The following is a 9,202-nucleotide window of genomic DNA, read 5'->3' as shown; positions in this document are numbered from 1 at the left end:
GAGAGACTATCCAGAAAGTGGAACCACAGTTGGATGACATACTCCTGTCCCCCTATTCCTACATGGGCTAGCAAAACTCTGAAATGACTGCCCCTCCCCAGTGAGACTCACCTTACTGGGGGAAGGGCAGCTGTAGGAACAAGTGCATGGCACGGTGGCTCAGTGGTTAGCTCTGCTGGCTCACAGCGCCAGGGACCCGGGTTCAACTGCACCCTCAGGTGACTATCTGCGTGGAGCTTGCACATTCTCCCCATGTCTGGGTGAGTTTCCTACAGATGCTCTGGTTTCCACTCACAGTCCAAAGATGTGCAGGTTAGGGTGGACTGGCCTTGCTAAGTTGCCCCATAGTGTTCAGTGATGTGTAGATTAGAGGGATGGGGCTGAGTGGGATGCTCTGAGGGGTCAGTGTGAACATGTTGGGCTGAAGGGTCTGTTTCCACACTGTAGGGATTCTATTCTATAAGCAGGAGATACGGCTTCAACTGGAAAAGAAAGATTGCCCAAGTCCCTGAGGATCATACCTCAAAGATTTGGTTTTACATCTGCAGAACAATCTGGGGTGCCCTGTCAAAACTCCCTATTTGTAGAAATGAAATGTTTGTGACCTTCACCATAAGATCTACTGTAATCAGTGCATCACAAGCTTCAATGTTCATGCCCTGAACTTTGGTTCCAGTGAAGATTCAAGGAAAAGTTCTATTCTGACCTCGATGAGGTCCTCGCTCCATCCCATAAGAAGAAAAGTTCATCCTCCAGGGAATTCAATGCTGGGATTAGCAGTGACTATAATGTCTTAAGAGAAATCATTGAGAAAAATGATGAGATAAAAGCCAATGAAAATGTCCTCCTGCTAACAATGCGCGCTCAGCATGCCCTCATTATAACATACACTATCTTCCATCAGGAAGACAAATACAAAATCATAACAAGGCATCCCAGATGAGAGCACAGACACCTCTCAGTCAGGAGGAGGGACATCAATGCCTCAGTCCCAAATCAGCCTGACTGGAGAGAGGAATTCCAAGTGCTGCTCATGAAAAATCTGGAAAATCTTCATGCAACTAACTTCATCCCAGGGCAGTGGGATCAAATGCAGTCAGCTGTATGAAGCACTGTGTCCACATCATTGCATTGGAGCATTGTCATTGCCAGGAATGTTTCAATGGAGGCATTAGAAAATGTAACTGAATTTAACTCACAAAACATCCTCCAGGCCATAGATCAAACTCACCATATTTACTCCAACTACCTCCCACCTTCATCCTAACTACCACCAAACCTCATCCTATCTCTCAATGGGACCTTTCCTTGCTAACCCAATTCAGTTGCTCAACCACTGTTTCAGGGCAAATTGAGACAGAATGGAATGTGAATTCATTTCCTAGAATCAGATTGGTCAAGTCCCTTCATAATTTGAAAACTTCAATTGCTTCACGTTAAAGCTTTCAATTTACCAGAAGGGACATGGCAGCTTGCCTTCATTCTTTGCTGTAAATTCTGCTCTGGATCCCTTGGAAGCTACATTTGTGGTTCCAGTGTGGCATTCAGCATCGACAGTCTTGTGGAGTTCTCAGCATTTGGAGGGAAGTAGGGAGGAAGGGACAGAGGGAGCTAGGGAGGAATAGAGGGAGACAGTGAAGGATGTAGGGAGGGATGGACAAAGAGAGAGAAGAGGAGGGACAGAGGGACAGACAGAGGGAGGGAGGTAAGGAGGGAGGGTGAATCAGCCAGTAATTACTGAATTTGCAGAGTGTGTTAGCCATATGAAAGATGAGCCTGGCTATATAACATGTTTTCTTTGTAGTGAACAATTGATTGATGAGAGAATTAACAGCAATTCTGCACTGAAAACATAGCTTATATTTATCTCAGTAGTTCAAGTAAAACCTCATTTGTGAGTCCTATTCATGTATTCTCTTGAGCTGTGCATCGCTCCAACACTGGACATCTCACTTCTATTCCAGCTTTGTGCAAACAGTTTATTTACCCGAGCGGTATCCAGAGATGGGTTTTATCTACCTCTGTATCCTTGTGGTGAGGACTAACCATCTTCGCCAAGCCAGGTGTCTCACCCAGGGCAATGACCCTGTTGCTAGTCTGCCAGGTGGGCCCTGTGTAAAGCACACTGCTTCGTAGAAAAGAGCCTCCACTGTTGACCAGTTACTGCCCTGAGGCCTGCCCTCCACTTTTCACAATATGTCCTGCCCTGACTTTGTTACAACAAGTGTCTTTTTGGTAAGAGAGATTGGCCTTTCCATTTCTCTCAGCTGATGAAGCTCTTGTACATTTTGCATTGAGGTGTGTCTTGCGGGTAAAGATGGCTTTGCCCATCCATTGTGGCTCCTTGGGTCAGTGCTGCTACTTTTCTGCTGGGGTTCCAATTGTGAACAATGTCTTTCTTTCAGACTAGCAACAGGGTCATTGCCCTGGGTGAGACGCCTTGCTTGGTGAAGATGGTTAGTCCTCACCACAAGGATACAGAGGTAGGTAAAACCCATCTCTGGATACCGCTCGGGTAAATAAACTGTTTGCATAAAGCATAGTTCATTCCATAGTAACCAGGAAACAGCCATCAGTGAAAGAGCAGCATTTGTGACTTCACTAGCCACAGTTCTGAACATCTCAGCTTCATACGTTTGAAACTTCATGGACCATCTAATCGAGATGTTGAAGATGATGAAAGGTTTTGAAAGGTTTGGCAGAGAGAAATTATGTCTCCATCTTAAGGTGAGCCTTAAAGTTAGAACAAAGTCACTTGGGGGTGACTCAGGGATCACTTGCTTATGCAAAGTAGAAATTTGGACCAGTCTCCACCCAAAAAAGCTGCTGGAGCTGAAGGTCTCTTGGGAATTTTAAAACTGAGATCGTGAGACTTTGGTCAGCCAAGTGGTAAGGATTATGAAAACTCAGTGAGTAAGTGGGTACAAACATAAAAACATCGAAAATAGGAGCAGCTGTAGGTCATTTGGTCCTTCTAGCCTGCTCCATCATTCAATATGATCATGGCTGATCATCCAACTCATTGTCTTCTTCAGAAATTTCTGAAGAATGTTCTAGACCTGATACTCAGCTTTCCTGCTCCTCTGATGCTGCTTGGCCTGCTGTGTTCATCCAGCTCTACACCTTGTTATCTCAGATTCTCCAGCATCAGCAGTTCTTACTATCTCTTGCTTTCAGTGGTCCTTTTATTCATTCATGGGCTGAGGGCGTCGATGGCTAGGCAGCATTTATTGCCCATCCCTAATTGCCCAGAGGACAGTTCAGAGTCAACCACATTGCTATGGGTCTGAAGTCACATGTAGGCTAGACCAGGTAAGGATGGCAGTTTCCTTTCACATAACACTCAACACTGGATCCCTCCCAAGGATGTATCCTAAGCCCTCTACAGTACCCCCTGTCCACCCACAACTGCTCCAAATGAACACCATCTGCAAGTTCATCGATGGTACCACCGTAGTGAGACAGATCTCTAACAATGACGGGTCAAACTACAGAAGGGAGATAGAGGGGCTTGGTTATGTGGTGCAATGGAAACAGTCTGTCTCTCAATGTCAGCTAAACTAAAGAACTGATCATTGACATCAGGAAGAAAGGAGGAGAACACTTCCCCATCTACATCAATGGGACTGAGGTTGAGGGGGTGGAGAGTGTCAAGTTCCTGAGGGTGACGATAACGGACAAACTGTCCTGGACTTCCCACGTAAATGTAACAGTCAAGAAGGACAACATCACTTCTTCTTCCTCAGGCGGCTCAGGAAACTTGCCCATAAGGTCCCTCACCAACTTCTACAGAAACACCACTGAAAGCAAACTGTCCTGGTGCATAACAGCCTGGTACAGCAACTGCTCTGTCCATGGCCGTGGGAAACTACAGAAGGCGGTGGCACAGCCCAGACCATCACAGAAACCAACCTCCCATCCATGGGCTCCGTTCACACGGCTCACTGCTGCAGGAAGTCGACCAACATCATCAAAGTCCCATCGCACCCCGGTAATGATCTCCTACAGCCCCTTCCATCAGGGAGAAGATACAGAAGCCTGAACACACGCACCAACAGGTTCAGGAATAGCTTCTTTTTGGTCATTATCAGACTGTTGAATGTTCTCTCTAGCCTCAGATATTGTGACCTGCAATGTAATCTGTATGCTTCTAAATCTTTTTGATCTATGCATCCTTTGCTTGCTGTGATCTGGCTGTACCACTCATAAACAAAGCCTTTCACTGTATTTTGGTACATGGGACAATAAAATCAAAAACAAAAGAAAAATCAAATCTGCACACAGTACTCCAGATGTGATCTTACCAAGGCCCTATCTAATTTCAGCCAGACATCCCTGCTCCTGATATTCATATGTTCTGGCTATGAAGGCGAACATATCATTTGCCTTCTTTGCTGCCTGCTGCATCTGTGTGCGTTTTTTCAGTGACTGGCATACAAGGACACCCGAGTCTTGTTGCATATTCCATTTGCTAATCCATCAGCATCCAGCTAATGATTTGCCTTCGTGGTTTTGCTCTCACATTTACCCACATTGTACTGTATCTACCATGTATTTACCTGCTCACTCAGCCTGTCCAAATCGCACTGAAGTGTCACTGCATCCTCCCAGCTTTGTATCCTTTGCAAATTTGGACAGATTACATTTAATTCCCAAATATAAATCATCAATATAAATTTGTGAATAACTGCTGATCCTTGTGGTACCCCACTGGTCACTGCCTGTCCCTCAGAATAAGACTCATTTATTCCTAATCTCTGTTTTCTGTCTGTCAACTATTTCTCAATCCACCGAATAAACTAGCCGCAATCCCATGCACCTTAACTTTACACATTAATTTCTTGCGTTGCACTTTGTCGAAAACTTTCAGAAAACCCAATTAAACCATATCCACTGGCTCTCCCTTGTCAATGCTACATTTTTGAAAAAATCCAGTAGATTTATCAAGCACAGTTTCTCTTCCATAAATCCATTCTGACTCTGTCCTATCCTGTCACTGTTTTAAAGTGATCTGCTATTTGATCTTTTATGATAGACAAATGGACCTTCACACTTTAGCATGTAGGTCAGAAAAGTGATGAAATTTGAAAGGGTTATTCAGCAAGATGCACTCTGGAGGCAGTTATTGAGAGCACCATATTGGAGATGTTCTAACATTCATAAGAAAATTAGGGTTTGGATTTTCCTGAAGTCACAATGAGAAACTCGAAGTGTTCAAATGCTGACTCTGTCCCTTTTCTGTTTCATGTTTGATCTGAGCCTCTGTGGGTTTTAGACAAATTAAAGAAATAAAGTACTGGCTTTGCTCTCAACAGAGTTGGAGCTGATAGGAAACATTGTGAATTATCTGTGTCTTGAGGCAGAACCACATCGGCAATAAAAAAAGGTTCAATTGAAAAGTGAAGCTGGTAATTCATGAACAGTAAAGAATTGCATTTGATGGTAAATCCACCCAGATTACAATTGAAATCCAATTGAAAGAGTCTATACTTCCTTACCTCTGAGATCAACCTCCCCAATGGTTAGATAATGCCAAACAGTCTCAGTTATTTATACCTCACAAAGTGTCCTGGTTGCCTAGGGGCAGGTGTAGCTGAGCGAGTGTGCGTATGCGTTAGCGAACGAGACAGTGCTGGGGTGTAATAGACTGTGTGATGAGATGTGCACATGAACTCCAAATAAAGGTCTCCTATTTTAAAAAGATACAAGTCATTCCCTTTTGAGTCTGTTTCATAAACGCACATCACCAACGTATTATTTCAGTCTCAGTACATTTAATGGTTAAGTTAACGCCATGGAAATAAAACATGACAATTCCATTCAGGGCATCAGTGTTGTAAGGGCAGATGGAGATCTTCTGGGTTAAGGCTTTCAAAGCCTCAATATACATCCAGACAGCCATCTAAAACACATCTGTCTAAAACACAGCCCTCCCAAGTTGTCAGCATGTGATCCAGGCACAGCTCATACACTGTGTGGACAGACGTTAGTACTGAATCTGGAGGAGTCTTCTGAATACAGCGGCAATAACCTTCCAGTGGAGCCTGGCCTAAGCCTCGTCCACTCCATCCACTCCAGCTGCATTTCTCTTCAATGTTTCCCTTTTTTCTCTCCTGTTTTATTTTATTTACTTGATGGCTAAGAGGTCAGTAACAGTAACAGCATCATCAGCAATGAGTGGGGCCCAGTGACGAGGTCTCGAGTGGGGCCCAGCGACGCTGTCTCAGGTGGGGCCCAGCGGCGCTGTCTCGAGTGGGGCCCAGCGACGCTGTCTCAGGTGGGGCCCAGCGACGCTGTCTCAAGTGGGGCCCAGCGACGTTGTCTCAGGTGGGGCCCAGCAGCACGGCCACGAGTGGGGCCCAGCGACGCTGTCTCGAGTGGGGCCCAGCGACGCTGTCTCAGGTGGGGCCCAGCGGCACAGTCTCGAGTGGGGCCCAGCAGCGCTGTCTCGAGTGGGGCCCAGCAGCACGGCCACGAGTGGGGCCCAGCGACGCTGTCTCGAGTGGGGCCCAGCGACGCTGTCTCAGGTGGGGCCCAGCGGCGCTGTCTCAAGTGGGGCCCAGTGACGTTGTCTCAGGTGGGGCCCAGCGGCGCTGTCTCAAGTGGGGCCCAGCAACGTTGTCTCAGGTGGGGCCCAGCAGCACGGCCACGAGTGGGGCCCAGCGACACTGTCTCGAGTGGGGCCCAGCGACGCTGTCTCAGGTGGGGCCCAGCGGCGCTGTCTCAAGTGGGGCCCAGCGACGTTGTCTCAGGTGGGGCCCAGCAGCACGGCCTCGAGTGGGGCCCAGCGACGCTGTCTCGAGCGGGGCCCAGCAGCACTGTCTCATGGCAGTGGTGTCAAAAGTGAGTTTGGGTTCCCAGCAGTATCCATGTCGAGCAGAGATTCATGTGGGTGGCACTGGAGATGGGTTTGGGCCCAGTATGAGACCCAGTAGCATCAGTAGTGCCTGCAATCAGCAAAATGGGCCTGAAGTGGACTCATGGCGGTGGTGGGGTGGAATTTGCGCTGGTACAGTATCTGGCAGCATTTGATGCCATCTGCAAAGGTGAGGTCCAGCAAGGGCTCAGTGACAGAGGAGCCAGTGGAGGTTGAGTTGGCACTGAAGAGCGGGTGACTTTTATTCCAGTGGCAATGGCACAGCAAAGGGGACTCGTGCCTCACTACCAGGCCCATGGCCCACGATGGAGTACTTAACAAAAACGAATTGGGCCTGACTCTGTTATTCAATGAGATAATGTCTGATCTGATAATCCTCAACTCCCCTTTCCTGCCTTTGCCCTGTAACTCTTGATTCCCTTTCTGATTAAAAATCTATCCCTCTCAGCCTCAAATAAATCTAATGATCCAGCACTGACAGCCCTCCTCAGTAAAGAATTCCACAAACTGACTGTCCTTTGAGAGAAGAAATTTCTGCCAACGCTTGTATTTGCTCCACAGTGAACAAGGCACTAGAACAGGTTCTGAACAAAGTGAGGGAAGTGATGGAATCGTGGGGGGTCTGGCCAAAACTTCCGGTTCTCTCTGGAATCTTGAGAGATACAGAAAGGCTGGAGGATTACCAACGTCACAGCTTTGTTTACAAAAGGTGTGTAGTCCAACCCTAGTAATTAAAGACCAGTCAGTTTAATGTTGGCAGTGAAAACTTTGGAAACAATTGGCACATGGAAAGAAGTGAGCTTACAAGGAAAATCAGCATGGAAATCTGGGCGTGGCTGTAGTGATCAGAGGTAGGTGGATCTTATTGATTGTGAGATCTTGATCAGTTGTTAATCTGGTCCAATCAGGGAGCTCTGGATGACAGGAGTATCAGAGATGACCTCTTTCTTCAGACTAGCTCTGATCTGGCTAGTCAGAGCCCATATACTGTGCACTTAACAATATAGGGTGATTCAGTGATGGCATACCAGCCTCTGTGCAGTTATTTCAAAAGTATACCGTGTTTTTAGGCTTTATTAATAGCATAAAGTAAAGCATAAAGTACAAGAGCAAGGATGTGATATTAAACTTGTATAAGACAATTGCTGGACCACAGCTGCAGCAATGTGTCCAGTTGTGAGATCCACATCCTAAGAGAGATATGAATGCATTGGAGAGAGAATGCAGAAATGATTCACAAGAATGGTTCCAGGAATAAGAAGGAAGAAATTGTTCCTATTTGTAAAAGAAACAAAATAAGAGGGTGTAGATTTTAAGATGCGGAAATGAAGCAAGGATGGTGATGACAGAAAAATCTTTTACACTCAGCGAGTAATCAGGGTAGAGAACACACTGCTGGGGAGTGTGGTGGAGGCTTTCAAGAGAGCATTGAATTACTTTTTGGAGAGAAATAGTGTCGAGAGGCATGGGAAAAGGCAAGGACTTCATAACACAGCCTGTGCAGGCCATAATATAATAGCAGAATGAGGCCATTCATCCCTATGAGTCTGCTGTGATTCAATCACAACTGATGTTTCTGAATCCTTTTCCCCTGTTTTCTCCCCATTACCCTTGATTCTCTTACTGATCAAGCCCTGTCTATCTCTGCCTTAAATACACTCGATGACTTGGCCTCTACAGGCCTCTGCGATAATGGGTTTCCTCTGGCTGAAGAAATTCCTCCCCATCTCAGTTCTAAAGGCTCATCCTTTCACCCTGAGACTGTACCCTCGAGTCTGACTCTCTCCCATTGGTGGAAACATCCTCTCCATGTCCACTCTATCCTGGTATCTCAGCATTCTGTAAGTTTCAGTCAGGTCCCCCTTATCTTTCTAAACTCCTTCGAGCACAGATACAGAGTCTTCAACCGTTCCTCAAGTGACAAACCCTTCATTCCGAGGATCATTCTTGTGAACATTCTATGGACTCCCTCCAATGCCAACACATCTATCCTTAGATACGGGGCCCACAACTGCTCACAATATTCCAAACACAGTCTCACCAAAGCCTTATACAGCTTCAACTGTACACCCCTGCTCTTTTATTCCAGCCTGCTTGTAAATCATGCTAACATTGCATTTACCTTCTTAACTGCCAACTGAACCGACATTTTAACCTTAAGACAATCCTGAACAAGGACTCCCAGGTCCCCTTGCGATTCAGATTTCTGAATCCTTTACCCATTTAGAAAATAGTCTACGCCTCTATTCTTCCGACCGGTGTGCAAAGCCTCACACTTTCCCACATTGTACTCCACCCACTAATTCTTCGCCCACACTCCCAGCC

Source organism: Stegostoma tigrinum, chromosome 21 (genome assembly GCF_030684315.1).
Source record: "Stegostoma tigrinum isolate sSteTig4 chromosome 21, sSteTig4.hap1, whole genome shotgun sequence".
NCBI lineage: Eukaryota > Metazoa > Chordata > Chondrichthyes > Orectolobiformes > Stegostomatidae > Stegostoma > Stegostoma tigrinum.
The sequence above is the reverse complement of the archived record's forward strand: the minus strand, read 5'-3'. Positions refer to the sequence as shown.